This window comes from Callithrix jacchus, chromosome 6, assembly GCF_049354715.1.
Source record: "Callithrix jacchus isolate 240 chromosome 6, calJac240_pri, whole genome shotgun sequence".
Taxonomy (NCBI): Eukaryota; Metazoa; Chordata; class Mammalia; order Primates; family Cebidae; genus Callithrix; species Callithrix jacchus.
In genome coordinates, this window is record NC_133507.1 from 118,437,480 (window position 1) to 118,449,332 (window position 11,853).

An 11,853-nucleotide genomic window follows, 5' to 3' on the forward strand; every position below is an offset into this window, starting at 1 on the left:
GGGACTACCAGTACAGATAACCATATCCAGCTAATTTTTGTATTTTTTGGTGGAGGTGGGGTTTCACCATGTTGCCCAGGCTGGTCTCAAACTCCTGACCTTAAGTCATCTGCCCACCTTAGCCTCTCAGAATGTTGGGATTACAGGTGTAAGCCACTGCACCCAGCCACAAAGTTTTTTTTTTAAATGGCAAGGTCATTTAAAGTGTTTTAAAAGTAAGACTCAGACATTTTATTCTCTCTGTATACTGTATTCTCTTTTTTAAAGAAATTATTTATCTATTTTTAGATACAGGGCTCCCTGTGTTGCCCAGGCTGATCTCAAACTTCTGGGCTCAAGCTGTCCTCCTGCTCGGCCTCCCAAAGTGTTCGGATTACAGGCCTTAGCCACCATGTTCTCTTTTGATGGAAATAGGAACCCATACTTTATCATTCCTTTTATAAATGCTAGCCAGGTACAGTGGCTCACACCTATTTTCTTAGCACTTTAGGAGGCCAAAGCGGGTGATTGCTTGAGCCTAGGAGTTTGAGACCAGACTCGGCAACACGACAAAACCCCATCTCCACAAAAAATACAAAAATTTAATATTGGGACGGACACAGTGGCTCACACCTGTAATCCCAGTACTTTGAGAGGCCAAGGCGAGTGCGAGTGGATCACATGAGGTCAGGAGTTCAAGACCAGCCTGGCCTGCAAAGCCTCAGGATCCATTTGTTAACACTCAAATGACCACGGTGTTTGTTATATAAAGGGAACATTGGAATTAACTATTAAAACACTATTAGCAAACTTTTCAAAATGGCATCTGGCCAGTCAAATCTGAGGGGAAATCTGGGGTTGCTGGATAAGATTTTTCTCTTCATGGGAGGATGCTTCAAAGAGAAATTCTCCTTGGTTTTTACCTGATAGAGAACATGAAGTTTGTAGCTCTATCTGCCATCTTTTCACTATGAGGAAGAGCCAAGATAATTCAGAGAAGCCAGATCAGAATTCTAATATCATTCAGGGTGAATGAACCAACCCTTTAGTTGCCAACTTTGCACTTCTGGTTATGTGAGATAACAGACTTCGAGTGTTGAAGCCACTTTTAGTTGGGTATCAGCGGTTACTTACAGGCACCCTTCTGCCCCAATCTGAATTGGTTGCCCTCCAGTGTGTTGCACGGCTATAACTACGGAGTTCCCTTGCAGTTATCCTAGGATTTCTCTTCCTCTCTCCTCTTCGGGGCCTGCTATTTCCTAAATTTTTTACCTTCCTCTTATTTTGATATGCTCTCTCAAAATGCCAGAGCAAATCCACTAGTGGCTTCCTAAGAAAGGGCTAGTGAGATAATTTTTTTTTTGAGACTGAATGTCCCTCTATTGCCCAGGCTGGAGTGCAGTTGTACGATCTTAGCTCACTGCAATCTCTGCCTCCCCGGTTCAAGCAATTCTTCTGCCTCAGCCTCCCAAGTAGCTGGGACTACAGGCACGTGCCACCACACTTGGCTAATTTTTGTATTTTTAGTAGAGATGATTTCACTCTTAGCTGTTAGTCCTTCCCCTCAGTTTTTCAGGAATTCCTGAGGATGGAGATACACACATACACATATATACATATATACGTATATACATATATATATATATATAAATGTCAGAGGGGCTTTGGAGCAGGGAGTGGAATGATTTTATAGTTGACCCTCTTTGAACAACATCGGTTTGAACTGCATGGGTTCACTTATAAGCGGCTTCTTTTTTTTTTTTTCAAATTTACACCACATGTGCCAGCCTCTCCTGCCTCCCCTTCCAACTCCTCTACCTTTTCTACCCTTAAGACCAACCCCTTGTCTCCCTCCTCCTGCCTCAGCCTGCTGAGTAGGGGGGACTACAGGCACATAACACCACACCTGGCTAATTTTAGTACTAATTTCTAGAACTTCAGAGACTAGATTAGGCAACTGAGTTTAGCCCTAAGTTTAGAACTTCCTTAAAATTTAGCATAAACCAATGAGCACCCTGGCAAAGGGAAATCAACACTGAATTTTTTTTTTTTTTTTTTTTTTGAGACGGAATTGCTCTGTCGCCCAGGCTGGAGTACAGTGGCACAATCTTGGTTCACTGCAATCTCTGATCCCCAGGTTCAAGCAATTCTCTGCCCCAGCCTCCTGAGTAGCTGGGATAACAGGCACCTGCTACCATTCCTGTGTAATTTTTTTTGCATTTTTAGTAGAGATGGGGTTTTACCACTTTGGCCAAGCTGGTCTTGAACTGACCTCAGGTGATCTGCCCACCTCAGCCTCCTGAAATATTGGGATTACAGGCATGAGCCACTGCACCCAGCTGTGAGAGCTGAAATTTAGAGTCCGTATGTGTCTGAATATGTCATTGTTTCATATTCCTACTTGGAGGGACAAACATTCAAACCAGAGCTGTAAGGGGCTGGAGATCCCACCGTTTAAAATGTCAGCTTGTCCTTAATCTATCTTTAGCTCCCTGTCGTATTACAGGCTCTCTTTCCTCTCTGTTTCCTCAGGCCCAGAGTCTTGCCTATTTGATTTCCAGAGAATTAACCTCCAGTTTCCTAGGGGCAGGCAAGTCAGTCACCTGATGATGTAGAAAAGCGGAGGAGACTTGGGGGTCCAATATCTCAGTAATGACCTTCCCCTGACTTCACCTAACCTCACCGACCCCCTGTTTTCTTGGGAAGTTTTGTGGGGTGATTAACTTGCTTCTTGTATTTCTTCCTCAGGCTCTTAAGTTGTAACTTGCCCAACTCTACTGAGTCAGTTTTCGCTTATCCGTCCATTTTCTAACTCCCTGAAGATTCATTAGCATCCCTCTTCTGTAGTTGTCTCCTCTCTTTGCAGTTCATTTCATTACTGTCTGTTCAGTGGAATCTTAAGAAGAATCACTAATAAATAAGGCTAGTGAACATATTAGTTTTTATAGCATTCCCACTCACATTTAAAATTTTACTTTGTTATATTTTTGGAGACAGGGTCTCACTCTGTTCCCAGGCTGGTGTACAGCAGTGCAATCATGGCTCACTGCAGCCTCAACCTCCCAGGCTCAAGTGATCCTCCCACCTCAGCCTCCCCAGTAGCTGGGACTGCAGGCATATACCACTATGCCTGGCTAATTTTTTTAGAGATGGGGTTTCACCATGTTGTCCAGGCTGGTCTTGAATTCCTGGGCTCAAGGAATTCTCCTACCCAACTTCCCAAAGTGGTCGGATTACAGGTGTGAGCCACTGTGCCCAGCCCCCACCCACATTTTTTAAACCTTATTTTTCATCTCCTTTTGACCATTGGGTTTGCCACTAATTCTCCTGAGTGTAGGGTACTGCACATTTACAACAGAGCTCTCCGAGTCAAGTCATGGGTGCTGCCATTCCCCAGAGTCTTTTTTTTTTTTCTTTTATTGGGATTGTATCAACATGAATCCCCAGTCTTTATCTACTCTTCTCTGTTTTCATTCCTCCTGCAAGTACTAAATCCTTTACCACCTTAGCTGTTACTCCTTCACCTCAGTTTTTCTGGAATTCCTGAGGATGGAGATACACACACACACACACATACATATACACACACACATACATATACACACATATATATAAATGTCAGAGGGGCTTTGGAGCAGGGAGTGGAATGATTTTATAGTTGACCCTCTTTGAACAATGTTGGTTTGAACTGCATGGGTTCACAAATAAGTGGGTTCTTTTTTTTTTTTTAATTTACACCACATATGCCAGCCTCTCCTGCCTCCCCTTCCAACTCCTCTACCTCTTGTACCCTTAAGACCAACCCCTTGTCTCCCTCCTCTTGAGCCTATTCAGTGTGAAGAAGATGACAGTGAAAACCTTTATAATGATCCATTTAATATTTTCTTGACATTTAGCTTACTTTATGTAAGAATACAATATATAGTATATATAAAATATGTATTGATTGGCTATTTATATTATCAACAAGGCTTCCCATCAATGGTAGACTTTTAGTTAAGTTTCTGGGGAGTTTTACTTGGATTTTCGACTGTACAGGGGTCAGTGCCCCTGACCCTCAAGGGTCAACTGTATTGTTTAATAATTTATTACTCTTAGGAATTTATTAATCAGTTAAATTTCTTTAAAAATTATAACTTTTTTTTTGAGACTGAGTCTCGCTCTGTCGCCAGGCTGGAGTGCAGTGGAGTAATCTTGGCTCACTGCAACCTCCGCCTCCTGAGTTCAGGCAATTCTCCTGTGTCAACCTCCCAAGAAGCTGGGACTATAGGCGCACGCCACCACGCCCAGCTAATTTTTTTGTTTTTTTGTATTTTAATATAGTTGGGGTTTTACCATGTTGGCCAGGATGATCTCGAACTCCTGACCTTGTGATCCGCCCTCCTTGGCCTCCCAAAATGCTGAGATTACAGGTGAGAGCCGCCATGCCTGGCCACATTTCTTTAAAAATTAACATTTCAGCTGGGCACGGCGGCTCACGCCTGTAATTCCAGCACTTTAGGAGGCCGAGGTGGGTGGATCATGTGAGGTCAGGAGTTCGAAGCCAGCCTGCCCAACATGGTGAAACCCCATCTCTACTAAAAATACAAAAAATTAGCTGGGTGTGGTGACAGGTGCCTGTAATCCCAGCTACTCAGGAGGCTGAAGTAGGAGAATCACTTGAACCCAGGAGGCGGGGGTTGCAGTGAGCTGAGATCCCGCCACTGCACTCCAGCCTGGGCAACAAGAGTGAGACTGTTTCCAAAAAGAAAAAAATTTAACATTTCTCTAGATATTCACATACTGTGTATACAGCTAACCAATCTAAATATATGGAATTAGCAAAGTAAATTTTCCTGAACATTTAAATACTGCAAGACCCATCAAAGACTTCTAAATACTTAATTAAAATTACAAATCCAATATATCAAATTATTCTAAATGTTTTAAATGCCTTCAGAGACAGAAAACCCTATAGTATTATAACGGTTGCAAAACAAGCCAACATATGTATTTACATGTGAATAGGATATAACTATTTCAGCATTTTTTGATTATTTTTATTTATTCTAAGGTTGCCTTTTTATTTTTTGCCTTTTCAAGTTTTTATTTTTATTTTTTTGAGACAGAGTTTCGCTGTTGTTACCCAGACTGGAGTGCAATGGCACGATCTTGGCTCACCACAGCCTCCGCCTCCTGGGTTCAGGCAATTCTCCTGCCTCAGCCTCCTGAGTAGCTGGGACTACAGGTGTGCACCACCATGCCCAGCTAATTTTTGTATGTTTAGTAGAGACGGGTTTTCACCTTGTTGACCAGGATGGTCTTGATCTCTTGACCTCGTGACCCACCCGCCTCAGCCTCCCAAAGTGCTGGGATTATAGGCGTGAGCCACCGCGCCCGGCCCAAGTTTTTATTTTTATACTTTCTTTTTTTTCTTTATTAAAAAGAAAAGCATGGCTGGGCATGGTGGCTCACATCTGTAATCCCAGCACTTTGGAAGGCTGAGGCAGGTGGATCACCTGAGTTCGAGACCAGCCTGGCCAACACAGTGAAACCCTTCTCTACTAAACATGCCAAAATTAGCCATTCATGGTGACATGCGCCTGTAATTACAGCTACTCAAGAGACTCGGTACTCAAGCAGGAGAATCGCTTGAACCCAGGAGGTGAGGTTGCAGTGAGCCAAGATCACCCTCCTGCACTCCAGCCTCGGCAACAGAGCAAGATTTGATCTCAAAAAATAATAATAATATAGAAAAGCATAATTACTACAAGTTACAAAGGACTAAAGCCAGACTGGAAAAATGAATCACATCAGCCCAGAAAGCAGATACTCTCAATAAAAGCTTGCTCAAGTATTTTACTTTTTTTTTTTTAGGTCCTTTTAAGTGTGTTTTCCTAGCACATAGTAAGGATAATGTACTGTGAACATAATAAGCCAGATGACCAGTTTTCCTCTCAAGTGAGAAACAGGCTGTAAGTTCTTATCTTCTCTGCCATCAACATGGAGACCAGTGAGGGCTGAGAAAAATCCAGGGACACTTTCACACAGGAGGTACTCTGAGGTTCCATCCAGGAGGGTGCCAGAGAATACAGATCATTCTACCTAGGCTTTTGGCAAAAAAACAACCCTTATCCTCTGTAACTAGTCACCTTCCTTGCCCCTCTTCCTCACTTCCAGGGCCTTCTGAGCAGCTTACTTTCTTTTGTAAATTTAATCAGGAAAGGGAAAAGAGCTATAATGGAATAAAACAAAGACGTGTAATAACTGATGGGCTCAGCACCTCTATCTGAGCTGGGGCAGGGGTGAATGACCCTTCTCTACTAGTAGTGTATTTGCTTGTCACAAATACCTTGTTACTATATTCACGTGTCTTCAGAAAGTGAAGAGGTAAACTCTGCAACATTAACTCCTAACACGTTATAAAAAGTTGTTGGCCAGGCAGAATGGTGCATGTTTGTGGTCCTAGCTACTCGGGAGGCTTAGTAGTGGTGGGAGGATTGCTTGAGCCCACGACGTCAAGGTTGCAGGGAGCAAAGATCCCATCACTGTACTATAGCCAAAGCAACAGAGTGAGACCCTGTCTCAAAAAAATAATAATAAAACACACACAAAAAAGAGTCCACCCCCCGCCACCATCGCCAGCCTCTGTTGAAATGAAGTCCTCATTTCCATGCCCCAAAAGAAATTCCTTTTTCAGGGCTGTCTGTGGAGAGGATGGAAGCCCCCTGGCCTTGGGGGTGAACTCTAAATAAGAACAGCCTTTTTCCAGACCCCAAGGCTTCCTTGTGTCCCCAAACCCAGCAGAGGACAACGCTTAGCTTTCTGTGATGGTGGATACAGCACTGGGCTGAAGGAAAGAGGGAATAAAGGGAAGGAGGAGGGAGTCCAGGAGTTCAGTGTCGGGTACAGTGTGGGGTGGGCACCAGACAGGTAAGAAAGGGCCTCATATCCCACTGTCATGGCAGAGACTAGACGCTTATCCTTGGTTCGAGACCAATGGGTCACAGAAATTGAGATGGGCTTCCCACATACAAGCACTGGGAGGGCAAAGGGGGAAAAAGGGCACAGGCTGAAAGCAATGAGGTGCCCAAGATAAAGTGCAAGCCCTTGTGAGCCTGGGATATTGTCTCCTACTCCCAACGTTTAAGCCCAGTGGAGGAACCAGTTGAAAAGGAGAGCCCAAGACATTTCGGTAAGTCAACAAGAAGACCACAAACTTCTCTGTGTTGCCCAGTTCCCACTGAGAGTTGTGATATACATCCTACCTAGACTGTGTGGCTCAGTGCTTCATCACTGATAGCTTCTGACGACAGCTGACTCCAGCAATTTCATTGTCCTTCAAATGCAGTCAGTGGCAGAAAAAAGGTATACTCTGTCCACATAGACCTTCCTGCCACAGGGTTTCACCAAGCTGGCAGGATTCCACCCAGCCCCCAACTCCTCCTCACCTCTCGTTCCCAGGTGGAATCATTTGGAGGGTGGGCAGAGGTAGATAGCTTGCAGAGGGGGAATGCAAGATGGGGAGACTCCACCAGACCCTAGGAGGAGAATTAATGTTGCTTTGCTTTGCTTTTTTTTTTTTTTTTTTTTTGAGATGGAGTCTCACTCTGTAGCCCAGGCTGGAGTGCAGTGGCACGATCTGCAACCTCCGGGTCCCAGTTCAGATAATTCTCCTGCCTCTGCCTCCTGAGTAGCTGGGATTACAGTCATGCACCACCATGCCAAGCTGATAATGTCGCCTTTCTAGGGTCATTTTAATACCTTTCTGGTCATTCAGGGTATTAACTAGACTCAAGAAGAGGCACCACCGTGGCTGGGCGCAGTGGCTCATGCCTATAATCCCAGCATTTTGGGAGGCTGAGGTGGGTGGATCACGAAGTCAAGAGATTGAGACCATCCTGGTCAACAAGGTGAAACCCCGTCTCTACTAAACATACAAAAATTAGCTGGGCATGGTGGTGCGCGCCTGTAGTCCCAGCTACTCGGGAGGCTGAGGCAGGAGAATTGCTTGAACCCAGGAGGCGGAGGTTGCGGTGAGCCAAGATCATGCCATTGCACTCCAGCCTGGGTAACAACAGTGAAACTCCGTCTCAAAAAAAAAAGAGAGGCACCTCTTAATCCAGCTACAGTTGCCGGATCTGGGTTACTTATTATGTGTAACCTGGTTAAAATGTGATGCTGAGCCTTTACCCTTAAGATGAGTCCCTTTTTTGTTTTTTATAACAAAGTTTTACCTGTTACATCATGAGGTTCTTATGTCCTTTGTGTTTCAGAGATGTTAATGTTTAGAGAATTGATACCTTTCCTGGAAATGAAATGCTGTTTGTTAGGTTCCTAACTCTTATGTATGGTATATTGACCTGATTTGTTTATTAACATAAATAGAAACTATTTACAAGACAAAATGCTAAAAATTATATAGAAAGCTATGTCTGTCTCATGAATTTATTAATATTCATGAGTTCATCTCAAAAATTTAGTTCCCTGGAGAGTTAAATATTTCTGGAGAATTTGGATAACTCTGCCTCCCAGGTTCAAGTGATTCTCTGACCTCAGCCTCAACCTCCTGAGTAGCTAGGACTACAGGTTTGCACCACCAAGACTGGCTAATTTATTGTTACTATTTTTTTTGAGAGGAGTCTCACTCTGTTGCCCAGGCTGGAGTGCAGTGGCACAATCTCAGCTCACTGCCATCTCTGCCTCCCAGGTACAAGCAATTCTCTGCCTCAGCCTCCCAAGTAGCTGGAATTACAGGTGCCCACCACCGTGCCTAGTTTTTTGTATTTTTAGTAGAGATGGGGTTTCACCATCTTGACTAGGCTGGCCTTTAACTCCTGAACTTATGAGCCACCTGCCTTGGCTTCCCAAAGTGCTGGAATTACAGGCATGACCCACCACTCCCAGCCTAAATTTTGTAGTTTTAGTAGAGATAGGGTTTCACCATTTTGGCTAAGCTGGTCTTGAACTCCTGACCTCAGGTGATCTGCCCACCTCGGCCTCCCAAAGTGCTGGGATTACAGCTACTCTGAGCCTGAGGGAGGAGAATCGCTTGAACCCAGGAGGTGGAGGTTGCAATGAGCTTAGATCGTGCCACTGTACTCCAGCCTGGGTGACAGAGACTATCTCAAAAAAAAAAAAAAGTTGAGCACAGGTGCTACTACTATTAGACCATTTTTTGGTGACAAAGTCAAAGATTTAAGGTTACTAAATCAGACTGAGTATTTTCAGTTTGACAAATTACACTGTACTTTCCTTACTCCAACATTGACGGTCCACATTTAACTTTGAAAATCAGATTGGGCCAGGCGCAGTGGTCACACCTGTAATCCCAGCACTTTGGGTGGCTGAGGCGGGCGGATCACTTGAGGTCAAGAATTCAAAACCAGCCTGGCTAACGTGGTGAAGCCCTGTCTCCACTAATACATAAATTAGTCACCCGTGGTGGCAGGTGCCTGTAATCCTAGCTACTTGAGAACCAGGAGGCAGATGTTGCCGTGAGCCGAGATTGCGCCACTGTACTCCAGCCTGGTCGACAGTGAAACCTTGTGTCCAAAAAAAAAAAAGCCATTTGTGAGAACCAGGAAGATATCCCCCTAATAATATCCCCTAAAAATTTTCAGGTTTTGGATTCTCCAAGACCTGAGTTTAGCTGGGGCTACCTCAGGTGCAGCAGAAACCTTCCATTTCCTCAACTCTTCCTGAAATAGCACAAAGACTTTATAGCTATCCTCCTTTCCCCTTGATTATTCCTGTTTTTCAAGCAGATCTAGCTAATTTCCATGGTTTGGGCTAAATATTGGATCACTATTTGCTTCCCCCTTCCTCCACTTTTTCTTTCAGGCTTATACATTTGTTCTCCCAACAAACTCCTGCAAATTTTGACGTGAAAAGGCCCCCATTGTTCAAATAAATCACACAGTAAAGCAGTTAAATTGTTTACTTTCAGGCCATCCCACCGGGCTCTATTTTTCCTTCAGTTCAACATCGGATTGGGGCCTGGAGGTGTTCTGTGATTTCATAAGGAACCATGAATGTCATGAGCATGTTTCCTCAGGGGATCTAGTAGTTCGTTTCTACAGTCACTGGCACCTTTAACCTTGACCAAAGGATACCTTAAGTAACCATCTCAATCCTTGATACTCCAAATCCTCTAGAATATCTTCAGAATTTTTGCACTCACTTTATAGGTAAATTTACATTTTTCACAATTAGATACACTTTCTACTGGGTATTTGGGAGGTGGGGGTTGGATTAAAGTCCCTTTCTTTTTTTTTTTTTTGAGACGGAGTTTCGCTCGTTACCCAGACTGGAGTGCAATGGTGCAATCTCGGCTCACTGCAACCTCCGCCTCCTGGGTTCAGGCAATTCTCCTGCCTCAGCCTCCTGAGTAGCTGGGATTACAGGCACGCGCCACCATGCCCAGCTAATTTTTGGTATTTTTAGTAAAGACGAGGTTTCACCATGTTGACCAGGATGGTCTCGATCTCTTGACCTCATGATCCACCCGCCTCAGCCTCCCAAAGTGCTGGGATTACAGGCTTGAGTCACCACGCCCAGCTAAAGTCCCTTTCATCTGTAACTTGTCATGAATCTGGTTGGCCTGAGTGGGCTTATTGACTAAATCGATTTTCAATTTTCCAAAACAGTATGGCATTGAAGGAATAGGACTTAGGAGTTTGGGTTTGTGGTCTAGTCCTAGTTTCACCAGTGTGACCCTGAGTGCTTTCCTTTTCAAATAAGCTAAGAAAAGGGAATTTCTCAATTCCTCTAGCTGCAGCTTTCAGGTTTCTTGCAACAACTGCTTAGGTCCTGCTTAGGGGCACACATCCTGCTTAGCAAGCTCTTAGGTTAAGAGCTTAAATAAAAACGGATTCAAATTTGGGTCCACCACTGAATAGCTCTGAAACTGTTAAAGTTAGACTTAGAGAGGCTGTTTACATAAATGTAGCATAGGCTTAATAAATAATCGTGAACCTAACATGGAGGGTTAAAATTACCTATCGTGGTATCTAACACATTAGCAAACGCTTGACAATTTTTTTCTCTCCTGTTAAATATCTAGTCTTCTATTACTCTCCCTTATCTAATAAGAACTATGTCCAGGTGTTTCTTGTGCCTTATCTGGTTGTTCTGATAACCTTTTTGGCCTCTTAAGATGCAAACCATCTCTCTAGGTTTCTTTAATTCATCAGTTTGCTTGCTTGCCACTTTGACAGCCCAAACTACATTCTAGACAAAATTTCTTCAGTTAACATGTCTTTTATTCAATCGCCTCTCATTTGCCGACCAATTCCCTTATTTTTTAAATTCTTGTGGGTAGTTTTGATGTAGGCATGCAATGTGAAATATCATGGAGAATGGGGTATTAGGCCCTCAAGCATTTATCCTTTGTTACAATCCAATTGTTATTTTTGAATGTGCAATTATTATTGACTATATTCACCCTGTTGTGCCATCAAATAGATCTTTTCTTTTGCATCCCAAACACAACCAAATTACCAAAGCCAAAAGTATCCTCAGTGCAGGAAGTGATTCTGACCTTTCACCTGTGATGACAGACTTTTCCCCCTTACTTCTGTACAAGGTAAGGACAGCAAAAATATTTGCCTCAATGCCTTGCTTGCTGCAGCAGCCCCAAGGCCAAGCTGAGGAGCTACAGTTCCTTACAGCCTCCCAGATTTTATAGCTCCAGGAGAGATTACATCCTTGCACAGGAAAAACAGAAACTGTCCTTCCCCATTATAAATGGAATAATGTAGTTCAGTTTGCAACAAAGAGAAACATGAAAATATCATAGGTAGGATAATGTTTTACAAACATGCCAGCCTGCTCCGCCCCTTCAACTGGCTTTCATTTTTCATTAGCTTCTAGATAATGGAAAGGCTAACACGA